Source organism: Phocoena phocoena, chromosome 4 (genome assembly GCF_963924675.1).
Source record: "Phocoena phocoena chromosome 4, mPhoPho1.1, whole genome shotgun sequence".
Lineage (NCBI taxonomy): Eukaryota > Metazoa > Chordata > Mammalia > Artiodactyla > Phocoenidae > Phocoena > Phocoena phocoena.
The window spans coordinates 8,850,229-8,863,804 of record NC_089222.1 but is presented as its reverse complement, the minus strand read 5'-3'; the positions used below and the strand labels follow the sequence as shown (position 1 = coordinate 8,863,804).

General features: G+C 35.6%; 1 protein-coding gene across 1 annotated transcript in view; it reads left to right on the top strand.

Moving 5' to 3' along the window:
* The window catches only part of KCNH8 (potassium voltage-gated channel subfamily H member 8), a 383,045-nt gene that overhangs the window by 196,473 nt on the left and 172,996 nt on the right, over positions 1–13,576 (top strand). The gene's annotated exons all lie outside the window — the stretch shown is intronic.

Sequence of the window (13,576 nt, the reverse complement as noted above, 5' to 3'; positions counted from 1 at the left end):
TATTTATGTCCTTGATAAATATGGTCAGAACTATGTCCTAAAAGAGTAAGTAATTAGAGGCCAGTTCTTACCAATCCATTAGAGGTTTTATGGCTAAGCGCCATTTGGTCTTGCTGCATCTAAAATCCTCTAAATCCAAAAGCAAAAGTCAGTTCACACCTTTCCCGTGTAGATCATCGTAATTTTTTTATAACAGTTAAAATTAAATTATTTAGCATGATCCCAGGAACCTGGGCCAAAAGTTTTCTCCCAGTTTCTCTGTTTTCTACTTAACTAGCAACACTCAACTGAAAGAAATGGAGTAAAAAGCAGAAATGCAGTGTCCTCTGGCAGATTGGTGTGTTATTTCTGATTTGTGTACATACAGCTCTCTCTGTGAAATCGCTGGTGCTCACTAAAACATAATTACCCCAGCCTTGGTCCAGTTATTTGAATTTATATCTGAAAGACACTTTCATGAATTCAAAGGATTCAAAGAATCACTCATCAAAGCATTTTTGTTCCTATGATATTTTCTGAAAATGTGTTTCTACCTGTATTGTTAAGGAGCATAGATTTTCAAAATGATAGAAATATTTACTCTTCCATTTGCCTCTCCTCCTCCTCTTTTAACTGTTTGGTGAATATTTTTTCTGATTTTAATATTTACATATTTTAATTTTCAAATATAGGGATTGTTCACTTTTAAGAATCAAAATGGCTAGTGGTTTGATACCTGCTTAGATTATAACCACAAATTTTGATGTCTTTTTAATATGTTTTAAAACGTTTTTGTTACGAAAAATTTTAATCCAGAAAAAAATGTAGAAAATATATTACAATAAAATCCCATGCATTCATTATCTAGTTGTAACAATTATCAACTTTTAAAAGTAGATAGATAATCATCAAAAAATATACAAACAATAAATCCTGGAGAGGGTGTGGAGAAAAGGGAACCCTCATGCACTGTTGGTGGGAATGTAAATTGATACAGCCACTATGGAGAACAGTATGGAGGTTCCTTAAAAAACTAAAAATAGAACTACCATATGACGCAGCAATCCCACTACTGGGCATATACCCTGAGAAAACCATAATTCAAAAAGACACATGCACCCCAATGTTCATTGCAGCACTATTTACAATAGCCAGGACAGGAAAGCAACCTAAATGTCCTTCAACAGATGAATGGATAAAGAAGATGTAGCACATATATACAATGGAATATTACTCAGTCATAAAAAGAAATGAAATTGAGTTATTTGTAGTGAGGTGGATGGACCTAGAGACTGTCTTACAGAGTGAAGTAAGTCAGAAAGAGAAAAATAAATACCATATGCTAACACATATACATGGAATCTAACAACAACAACAAAAAAAAATGGTTCTGAAGAACCTAGGGGCAGGACAGGAATAAAGACTCAGACATAGAGAATGGACTTGAGGACACAGGGAGGGGAAAGAGTAAGCTGGGACAAAGTGAGAGAGTGGCATGGACTTTTATATACTACCAAATGCAAAATAGATACCTAGTGAGAAGCAGCTGCGTAGCACAGGGACATCAGCTCTGTCCTTTGTGACCACCCAGAGGGGTGGGATAGGGAGGGTGGGAGGGAGATGCAAGAGGGAGGAGATATGGTGATATATGTATATGTATAGCTGATTCACTTTGTTATACAGCAGAAACTAACACACCATTGTAAAGCAATTATACTCCAATAAAGATGTTAAATAAAATAAAGTAGATAAATATAAATTTGCTCTAACAAATATCAAAGTGAAAAATTCTTGTCATTTTGTAATTTGATTTATTAAGTTTTGCAAAGGAATTTTATTGCTTTTTTATGGAAATTTAATCTTGATCTTCGTATCTAGAATCTATTATAATTTTTAATACTTTTTAAATTATTAATATTAGTTTACTCGGTCCCTCACTTTATTTCCTGCTGTTTTGCTGCTTGGACATTTCGGACTTTTAAATTATTTTAGCTGGTTCTTCTTCTCACTCCCAGGGGAAAACTACCTGCTCTTGTAAAAATCCTCTGGCATTATTCTGATTTCTTTTAACTCAATAAGGGGTCTATTCAAAGGAAATTGAAGTCCTGCCATTGAGTTCTAAAACAATTCTCCTTTTGTCACTTTATCCAATTCTTGCATAAAGGCTCCTCCCAAACTTTCCCCAGTCACTTAAATTCCTTAACCAGAAGAACTGAAGTGAATGTATCAACTACATGAATAAAGAAATCAACTAATTAACACTAGCTACAGTTAGTAATTGACCTACCCCTATCTCTGTACTAAGTTATGAGTAACAAGATTTTTAAACAATTTAATAATGTGTTTTCTAGACCAGAAATTATGTAAAGGATTATCCAGTATACTTTTTTACTAAGTGTATATTTTTTTCCTAGTTTTAAAAAAAGTAGAATACTACCTTTTTTATTAACCTTTTCTTTTTATTTGAAGTCTAGTTAATTTACAATGCTGTGTTAGTTTCAGGTGTACAACAAAGTGAGTCAGTTATACACACACACACACACACACACACACACACACACGCCTATTCTTTTCAGATTCTTTTCCATTAGGGGTTACCACAAGACAATGAGTAGAGTTCCCTATGCTATACAGTAGGTCCTTGGTGGTTATGTTTTATATATAGTAGTGTGTATATGTTAATCCCAAACCCTTAATTAATCCCTCCCCTGCTGTCTCCTGCTATCCCCTTTGGTATACTACTTTTTAATTTTGAATCAAGATTACTTATCCAGTAATTTCCTTTTTTTTTTTTTTTATTTTTGGCCTCTCACTGTTGTGGCCTCTCCCGTTGCGGAGCACAGACTCCAGATTCGCAGCCTCAGTGGCCATGGCTCACGGGCCCAGCCGCTCCACGACATGTGGGATCTTCCCGGACAGGGGCACAAACCTGTGTCCCCTGCATCGGCAGGTGGACTCTCAACCACTGAGCCACCAGGGAAGCCCTCCATTTCTTTAAATGACAGAGTTCTTTCATTCAATAAAATGTCATTCAGGAACCCATTTATAAAATAGACACACAGAAATGGGACTTGGCCTTGTGTATTACCTGTTGATTTTTTCCTGTTCCACACTCAGCACATTTCCATCCCTACAACACCTCCCCTAATCCCTGGGAATCTAAGGATCCCAATTAAAAAACAGTTCCTCAATGACTTGATACTTGATAATGTTAAAATATTATGGTTATATATTTATGTGATAGATATTGTGATCTGTTTTAATCATGTATATGAATATGTATATGTATGTAAGTAGATAGATAGAGCAATAGGTCACATAGAAAGATATGATGCCTTGAATTTGCCCCTCAAAAATCTGAATGAGTAAAATGGATGGAAATAAACAAGTCAGTACTTGTATTCATACTTGAAGCTGGGTGATGGTTATACCAGAGACAGAGTTCTACAGAGAAACAGAACCAGTGGGGTAATATATATATATATATATATATATATGTATGTATATAATCTTTCTCTGATTTAGATAGTCAAGATCAGTACCAACCAGAAAACAAGCTGAACACTCTAATTTGTCTTTTTTTGGTATATATGTTATACTCAGTTAAATGTTTATTTCATAATGTAAATAAATAAACTAAAAATAATTACATCAGAAGTGGTATAAAATATACATAACTCTGTAAAATATAGTCTCTAGTCTTATGCACAGTGGTCTTTAAGGATTTCTCTGAAAAATAGACTAAAAAAGACGAGGTGAAATCAATGATATGATTTGTAAATGTGTAAATTTTTATATTTTATAATAAAATTTCTGGCATATGACAGTCAAGTGTCATATTCTGACAAGATCAGTTCAGTGTAACAAATTTCTCATAGATGTGATACCAACCAGGGTTCTTGGCCTTCCCCAATCAATAGAAGTTGACTAGAGGCCAGACAAGAAGTTCAGGCAAGGCTTTATTGGGGCCCCTGCTACAGCAAGGGGGAGTGAGAACAAGCAATAGTTTCCCTTGCTTGCTTCCCGGGGGCAAGGGACGAGCTGGTTCCTTACATGGGGGTGAGGGTAAGGGTATGTCCCTGGGGTCGGGCCAGAGGTGTGACCTAGGTGGTCTGCCCGCCCCTTTGGTGGTGTTGAGTGCAGGGGGCATGTGTAGTGCCCTGCTTTTGCTCCCAGCTCTTAAGAAGTTGCAGTTGGGTTTCTTGGTCTTTTTGTACCTTCTTGTCCATAATTTGCCCCAGCTGCATATGCACGCAGTTATTTTTAGTCCCTTATAGTTTCTTTGTATTTTCTTACTCAAGGAGACGTTTGTCCAGGTGCAAGCATTGCAGCAAAGTGTCCCAGGTCCCATCCTGTCTCAGATGGAAGTAATATGTTTTGAGGAAGGATTCTTTCCCCAAATTGACACAGACTCTTGGGCCACCAGCATCACTGAGATGAGACACCAGCTCCAGGCTTCCATGCAGCTTAGATTCTCACATGTTGAAAGCAATTAAAAGGCCTCAATATACTGCACTCAAAAATCAGTAAAAACAAAGCAATATCCAGATGTAACCTGAAAATATCCCTTTCACTTTCTATTCTGAAAAAGTTATAGATTCATGGGAATTTTCAATGATAGTAGAGAGAGAGAAAGGTCTCAATCGTTTCCAGTGGTTACATCTTACATAATTATAGTATAATACCCAAACTAGGAAATTGGCCTTGGGACATGATGTGTGTATAGTTCTATGCCATTTTGTCACAAGGGTAGATTTGTGTGACCGCCACCATAATCAAGATACGTAACTATTTCATCTCCATAAATATCTTCCTCTTGCTACCCTTGTGGAGTCATACACCCCCCTACCCTCTGACTACTGCTGGTCTGTTCCCCACCTCCAATATTTGGAGAATGTTACGTAAATGAAATCACGTAGTATGTAACTTTTTGTGATTAGCTTTTTTTTAACTGAATATAATGCCCTGTAGATGTATCCAAGTTATGAATACATTAATATTTCGTTCCTTTTTATTCCTGAATGGTATTCCATAGTATGGATATACCACAATTTATTTAACCATTTACTGATTGAATGGTTGTTTCCTGTTCTTGGCTATTACAGATGAAGCTGCTATGAACAGCTGTGCACAGGTTTTTGTGTGGACATAAGTTTTCATTTCTCTGGGATAATTGCCCAGGAATATAATTGCTGGTTTGCAGGGTTAAATATATATTTAGTTGTTGTTTTTCAAGAAACTGCCAAACTATTTTCCAGAGTGACTGTATCACTTTACATTTCTATCAGCAATGTGTGAAATACCCGGTACCCCCACTTCCTCACCAGCATTTGGTATTGTCAATAATTTTAGCTCTTCCGGTTGGTGTGCAGTGATATCTCATTATAGTCTCAATTTGCACTTCCCTAATGACTAGTGATGTTGAACACCTTTCCATGTGAATATTCGCCATTCCTGTATCCTCTTAAGTGAAATATCTCTTCGTGTGTTTTGTTCATTTTCTAACTGGATTGTTAGGTTTTCTTAATGTTGAGTTTGGGGAGTTCTTTATGTATTCTAGAGACAAGTGATTTGGAAATATTTTCTCCCAGTGTGTAATTGTACTATAAATGTGCCAATTTTGAAACTTACATGTATTATTAAAATTGAACAATAACCACAGGAATTGTTTTGAATCAAGATTAACAAAAGATTTTGGGTTGAGGGAGAATCTTTTGTCACTGGAATTATTTTAAATTACCAGCACGTGGCAGTAATAAAAAGCTGACCAAATGTGGTTGGATTATTGTTTTTAAATTTTCTACAGTCAACACTTCTTATTGCCTACACCTGGTTTGGACGCTCCCATTGCCCTGTCCCAGCACACGACCCATCTGATAGATCCAGATATTGGCAGGTTTTTGTGACATTCTCAGGCTAGCAAAGTCACAGTAGACGACTGCAGAATTCAGTTTATGGAAAACCATAAAATACATAACCCAAAAATGTCTCCTAGAAGAAACTACTTAAAGATGTATTCCAGCCAATAGAAATGATTCAGAATTATAAATCTAAGGATGTAGAAGTTATAAATTTATGTCTTTCCTAAACCAGTTTGGACCCATTATATATTAAATCCAGAGGGATTCTTCAATTCATGAAATAAGCCGAGTCCTGTAACAATTCACTACATTACTCTTCTTTCCCTTCTAGTCATTTCTATGTATCATAACTGTCAACTGAAAAAAAACGCACAACCTAGAAGTTGAGAGTTATGTTTTATATGGTGGACATTCTGAGGACTTAAGCCTCTGAACTCTGAGAAACTGTTCTGAAGAAGCAAAGGGGGTCGGGGGGTGGAGCCAGGATATATAGGATTTTTTTCAACAAAAGACCAGGTAGTTGGAACATCAAAAGTTTACTGTTAATTAAAGAAAACCAGACATCTCACGTTAAAGAATGGAGCGCTTTTCTGTGTATGGGAAGATGCCAGAGTCTGGGCTCACTGAAATCATTGCTTTGATATGCATCTCAGCTACCTGGGGCCAGCATCCTGTGCTTTCTCATCCAGGGTCTCCTCAGGGTGCACCGTCGGGGTGGCTGCAGCAGTTGACTGCTAGATGGTGGGCATCCTGTTTCCATCCTGAGTTCCCTCAGGGCTCACCATTGGGGAGGCTGTAATGTGATGTCTTGGTGGCTGCAACACCCTTTGTTTACTTATATGGCAGGTGGCAGTCTTAGTTCACATAACAAATAGTAAATATTTTTTTCTGGGGCACCTCCTTTACCCCACAGTTCAGCAGGTAATCACCACTTAAACACCAACCAGCTGTGTTTATTCAGACCATGTGAACAAGGGTAAAGCTGCAACACTGTTGATGCAGGTCAGGATCTCTGGGAAGCAGGTCTGAGATGGAGATTGTGGGAAGTTTTTAGGCAATCCTCTTACGCTCAACACTTGTATAACAGGAGAGAAGGAAGGAAGGAGCAGAGGAAGAAATTGGGCTGCAATGAAGTTGCAACAAGATACTTTGCCCACTCCAGGTACACCACCAGCTAAAGCTGTGTGTCCTTCAGGGTTGGACAGGGGGACCTCCTGTTACACACCCATATTGACCCATCATTGAATGCAGGCTGCACTGGGAAAGGGGCATGATCTTGATCAAGGTCACTTCCTTCAGCTGAAGGCAATGCCAGAAAGGACTGAGGGCTAAGAGGTGAGGGCTCTGGGCCGGCATACTCCCAGCCACCGCAGACTTAACCCTTTTTTAAAAAAATTTATTTATTTTTGACTGCCTTGGGTCTTCGCTGCTGCACGCGGGCTCTCTCTAGTTGCGGCGAGCAGAGACCACTCTTCTCTGTGGTGCGCGGACTTCTCATTGCGGTGGCCCCCCTTGATGCGGAGCATGGGCTCTAGGTTCACGGACTTCAGTAGTTGTGGCATGCAGGCTCAGTAGTTGTGGCTCGCAGGCTCTAGAGCACAGACTCAGTAATTGCAGCACAAGGGCCTAGACGCTCCACTGCATGTGGGATCCTCCCAGACCAGGACTCGAACCCACGTCCCCTGCACTGGTAGGCGGACTCCCAACCACTGCACCACCAGGGAAGCCCGAGACTTAACCCTTTTAATTCTGAGGGGGCATCTGGTTGTGTAGCACAGCATCACTACAATTCTGCCAGCAGAATCATTCAACGTTTTCATTTCCCATCACAGAAGCAAGGCTTAGTTCATGAACAAATGACCATTTGCATTGCAACCATTAAAAGAATATTCTATACATTTTGAAAATAATTTTATATATATAATATATATATACTATATATATATATAATCCATATTGAATGAACTGAGTTACAGACATTTTTCTTAATCAAGTAAAGCTACCATCCAGTCCCATGTCTTTTGGCAGATATTTTTCCGTATCTAAAAATCTGTGATTATTCTGTGTTAATTATATTTAAGATTAGTTACATGATATGAGTTCAGTGATGTGAAAAAAAGAAAAGAAAGAAATCCTAGAACAAAATAAATTCACCAAAATGTTGAATTATTTCTGGGAGGTGGTATTATGAAAGAGATTCATTTTCCGCTTTATATTGTTTACACTTCTAAATTTTGTAAAATGTACATTATTTTTTGTACATAAAAAATAAAATGTTTTATTTTTTAATATTCAAGGAATAATTGTATATGTGTTATGTAGTTGCAAATGAGTTAGTAAAACAATAAATGCAGTAAAAATTTAGAAGGAAGTGCATGAAATCGTTATTGAAAACAACCAGGCATTCTTTATTTCTTTATTTTTCTTTATTTTCAAAAACTTCCATAATGGGTTTACATTGACTTCATTTTCCATTTTGGGGGGAAATTGCTGTCATTTTATAAGTTGCAGAAACTATGAAGCTTCTAATGTCACTTCATTAAATATGAGTTTTTCCTTGGTTACTCATAGATATTTTCTATCAAGTTAAAGAAAATTCCTTCCTTCTATAGCTTGCTTATTACAAAGTTATTTTTTAAAAAAGAATATTTATGGAGTTATGTTTAAAAATTCAATGTTTACTGAGATAATGACATGGGTTTTCTTCTTTATAAATCCGATGAATTATATAATGATTTCCTAAAATGGAACCATCCTTGGAATAAATCCCAATAAGCATGGTACATTTTCTTTTAATACACTTCTATATTCAGTTTACTAATGTATTGTTTAGGATTTTAGCATGTATATTCAAAGCGGTGTATGGTTATCTTTTTGTATTATACTCACCTAGTTTTGGTATCAGACTTTTCTGGACTTGTAGATTGAATTCAGAAATTTTCAGGCTTTTTTGTTCTCCAAAGCTTTAAAAGAATTATTTGTTCCTCCTCCTACACTGTTGGTGGGAATGTAAATTGGTGCGACCACTATGGAGAACAGTATGGTGGTTCTTAAAAAACTAAAAATAGAGTTACTGTATGATCCAGCAATCTCACTCTTGGGTATATATCTGGAAAAGACGAAAATTCTAATTTGAAAAGATATGTGCACCCCAATGTTCGTAACAGCACTATTTATAATAGTCAAGACATGAAGCAACCTAAATGTCCATCAACAGACGAATGAATAAAGAAGATGTGGTGTAATATATTATGGAATATTACCCAGCCATAAAAAAGAATGAAATAATGCCATTTGCAGCAACATGGATGGACCTAGAGATTATTGTGCTAAGTGAAGTAAGACAGAGAAAGACAAATATCATATGATATCACTTATATGTGGAATTTTAAAAAGGATACAAATAAACTTACTTACAAAACAAAAATAGACTCACAAACGTAGGAAACAAACTTAAGATTACCAAAGGGGAAGTGGGGGGAGGGATAAATTGGGAATTCGGGATTAACAGATACACACTACTATATAAAAAATAGATAAACAATAAGGACCTACTGTATAGCACAGGAAACTACATTTAATATCTTGTAATAACCTATCATGGAAAAGAACCTAAAAAAGATATATTTTATATATATATATGAATCACTTTGTTGCACAACTGAAACATTGTAAATCAATTATACTTCAATAAAAAAAATTACTTGTTCCTTTCAGGCTTGATAACCCTGACCTTTAAAACCATCTGAAATAGCCTTTGGGGGGGTGATAAACAGTATGAATGAAATGGTCTCTTTCTCTACTTCCTTCCATGGTTATTGGTACTCAAGGTTTTTACCACTTTGGGGACCTATTTTGGGAATTAACTACCCTCCCCAAAGTATTCATTTAATCTAGAAAACTATGCTGATAGATTCTTGTACAAAGTAATCTCATCATTTAAAAAGTCTTCTCAATTTATGGTCCTTTTAAAAACATTAACATTGTTGATGTTGTCTCTATTTTTCCTTGAATACAATTGCCTGAAGTTTAACACTTTTATCTTCCTTTGGTTTTATTGATCATATATTTTCTAAACTTTCTTTTCCTTTTCATTTATTTCTTTCACTTGTATATCCTTCTGGTTGACTCTTATTTGGTTTTCTCTTAGAGCAAGCCATAGTTATGGAGGTGACCATACAGGTTTATCCTGTGTCTGAGAGACCTGTTCATACAGGACTATGATTTAGCAGGGCACATGGCTGCCCAACTAGAGACTGTATTCCCCAGCTTTGTCTACAGTTCAGTGTGGCTGACATAGTCTGAGGAAAAGTGAAGTGGGCTTCTGCCTACCTTCTACTTTCCCTTTTTCTTCTCTTCTTCCCATTCTCTATATCCCAACCCTCCAGGACTTCTTTGAGTTCTTCCAAGACACTGAGCTCCCTTCTGACCAAGGTTCTCACACCTTTTATTTGCTCTCAGGAATGTTCTTCTCTCTGCCACCTCTCATTTTATTAATAACTCTTCCTCCTTCAGGTTTTAACCCTGAGTCATTCATCTTAAGCAATTGATGCCTCACCCCTAACCGCCCCGTCTCTAAGGAATCTGGTCAGGTCCCACTGCTACATGGTCCAATTCCACTTTAGTCTTGTCCGTTATTTGTTGTGAAATATTTTTTACATTCAAAAATATAGTATCTGTAATACATATAATATGAAAATATTCTTAAAAATCCCCATACACCCCAAATCCAGTTTAACAAAACATAATTTTACTAATTCCATTTAGTAAGGCACATGGTAACCCAGCTAGAGACTACATTTTCCAGTCTCTGCAATTTGCTGTAGTCATATGATTATGGGTGGTTTTGTAGCACATACATTTCCCTAGTTGGTATATTACTTAGTTTTGCATGTGTGTGAATATTATAAAAATGTTGCCATGTTGTCAGTGCTCATCTTTATTGCTTTTGTACTTAGCATTGTGTTTTTGACATCTTTCTGTGCCAACAGGTAGGGGCACCATTTCATTCATTTTCCAATTATTCTCACTAAGTCTAGTTTAATGGAATTTTAACATCCTATGTCATAACTATACAGCCATTTATGCATTTCTTTTTTGTTTTTGGACATTTGGCTTGTTTCTAGTTATACACACAAACACTTGAGTTTAAAATGTATTTCATATGTATATTTTATGTGTTTGTATTTATATGAAAATTATGAGTTTCACTGTCAAGACTATTTTTTTTTTAAGTGAGTTTTTCCCAATGCTATTTTTGATTTTTTTTTTCATTTGGGAGCTACCAACCCAGGACCATTTTAAATTCATTCCTTTGCCTGGGAGATTTTCGATCACCTAGGTGGAATGATTTTCAATCCCAATCTTGCATGAGGGTTAAATCATGATTAAAACTTTTCAAGGAAACCTTTTCTTTTTCCCTTCCACTTAGAGCCAAGACCAAGATACATACATTTCTCTGATATTTCCCTTTGAGTGATTATTTTTTAAGATTATAAAAGTCCTGTTGTTTGATTTGGAATATCTCACCCATAATTAGATTTCTCCACAGAGAAGGGATTTGGCTTATTGACTGTCATAAATCTCTAATCTGGTCCATTTTGTAGTTAGCTCTGTAATTCCATCCATAATTTTCATACCGACGGACACTGCATAAGCAGCCTGGTGGCCTTTCCTACCACATTCCTGTAGACACTATCTTAAAACTCTGGCAGTTTTCCAATTTAAATATATGTAAAAATTACACCCTGATCGATTAATTATTACATTTTCAGATGCTACTTATAAGACTTCTATGCAGACCAAAAAAAACCTAACACATGAAGACGTAACCTTAGCTTTAATAGTACAATAAAATGTGCTTTGTTCAATCGAGTTTCCAAAAAAAAAGTACCCTTTTTGTTCTTCTACGTTGTGTTTTTTTGTTAATCTGTTTTTATTGATTCAGGTCTATAGTAATATATTCTATTTTAAACATTCTTTCAAAGTTTGAAGCAAAAGGTGAGCAATGAAAAAACATGTAACATCAGATTAGACTTTTGCCATGAATAAAAGCATCCTATTTTCTGGTCATTAAAAACATCCCAGTGTGGACTGAGAATGGGGGGGCGGGAATTAAAGGCCTTGAAACACCTGGAGATCAGGCTGAGAGGGGCACTGATTATGACACATTCATCTATGTAACACTTAACACCAAGCAGCATTTGAACATTGATTTAAGTCATTAAAGGACTTGGGCTACATGTGGAAGTAGAGAATTTAGACCAATCTGGCTTCACAGACTGGCTGTACTCCTAACTAGCCATGTGGTCATGTGACACGATATTAGACCTTTCAGTTTTATCCTCTGTAAATGGAGGATAATAATGCTTATCTCACTGAGTATTTATGAAGATTAATTGAAATCGGTTAATACTGAGGATCTAGAACAGGGCCTGGCACACATTGGCCATCAATAATAGTTAAATGGTTTCCCCAGTGTAGCAACCAAACCAAATCATTTTTATGAAGAGGAATCAAACAGCCTTCAAAGTACTACAGAGGCTTGATGATGAAGCTTAGATAAAAAGTTTTTAATTTTTATATTTTGCAATTATTGTCATATATATAGAATTTATTAAGCATAAAATTATATGTTCACCAACTGACCAAATAAACACTAAATGTTTCTTCATTTCATAGAGTCAATTTATATATTTCTCTTTGGCAGTAGGCCTTTGGAAAGAAAATAAAATAGCCGAATTCTTACCTAATTTTACTAAAATAGAGTCCAATTGGATTAAAAATTTTAATGTTTAAAATTAAAAAATGAAGACATAAACATGTTGGAAGAAAGCAGACATAGATTTTTTAAAAATAATTTTTGAGTGAAGACAGTTTGGTTATGCAGGACATAAAGTCTAGACACCAAAAATTTATAGATGATAAGTCTGACAACATAAAAAATGTAAAATTTTTATACAGCATAAATAAAAATCCAAGGTCAAGTAACAAAAGGGGATCATTGTCAACAGCATGTGTGATAAGAAAATGGTAACTAATATACAAAGAGCTCATGCAAATAAATAGAAAGTACCAACTTAATTTCAAAATTGACAAAAATAATACGAATAGACTTCATAAGAATAAATGCAATTGGACAATAATATTTAAGTGAATGTTTATCCACACTCATCATTTTAAAAATGCAACTTCAAACAATGTTATGGCATCTTTCAGCTATTAAAATGTTAGGCTACTCTTATTTTATATTTCATAATTTTGATGTCTGTGGTAAAGCAGACACATCCACTCAATGTTGCTGGGAGTGTAAGTTGCTGGAATTAAATTTGGAATATGTATACCAAAATTTGTAATGTACATATCCACTCCTAGTAATTTATTTACTGAATATCTTGGCATACCAATGCACAGCTCTATGCATTTAAGAATTTTCATTGCAGGATTATCTACACAGATTTTTAAAAAATCCTGGACAAACTAAATGTTCATGATAGGGAAATAGTAAAGGAAATAAGACTAGTTATATCCTTAACATGGTACACTCTTAGCTGTAAAAAAGAATGGCAGAGAACTATAATGTGAAAATTAGAAATGATTTACATTACTTTGATGTGGAAAAAGTAAAATATAAATAGTTTTTATTGCAAACTTCCATTTATGCAAAGAAATAAATATAAATGTGGATATAGCCTATGTATTAGATATTTTTCTGGAAAAAATTGAGAAAAAAAGGT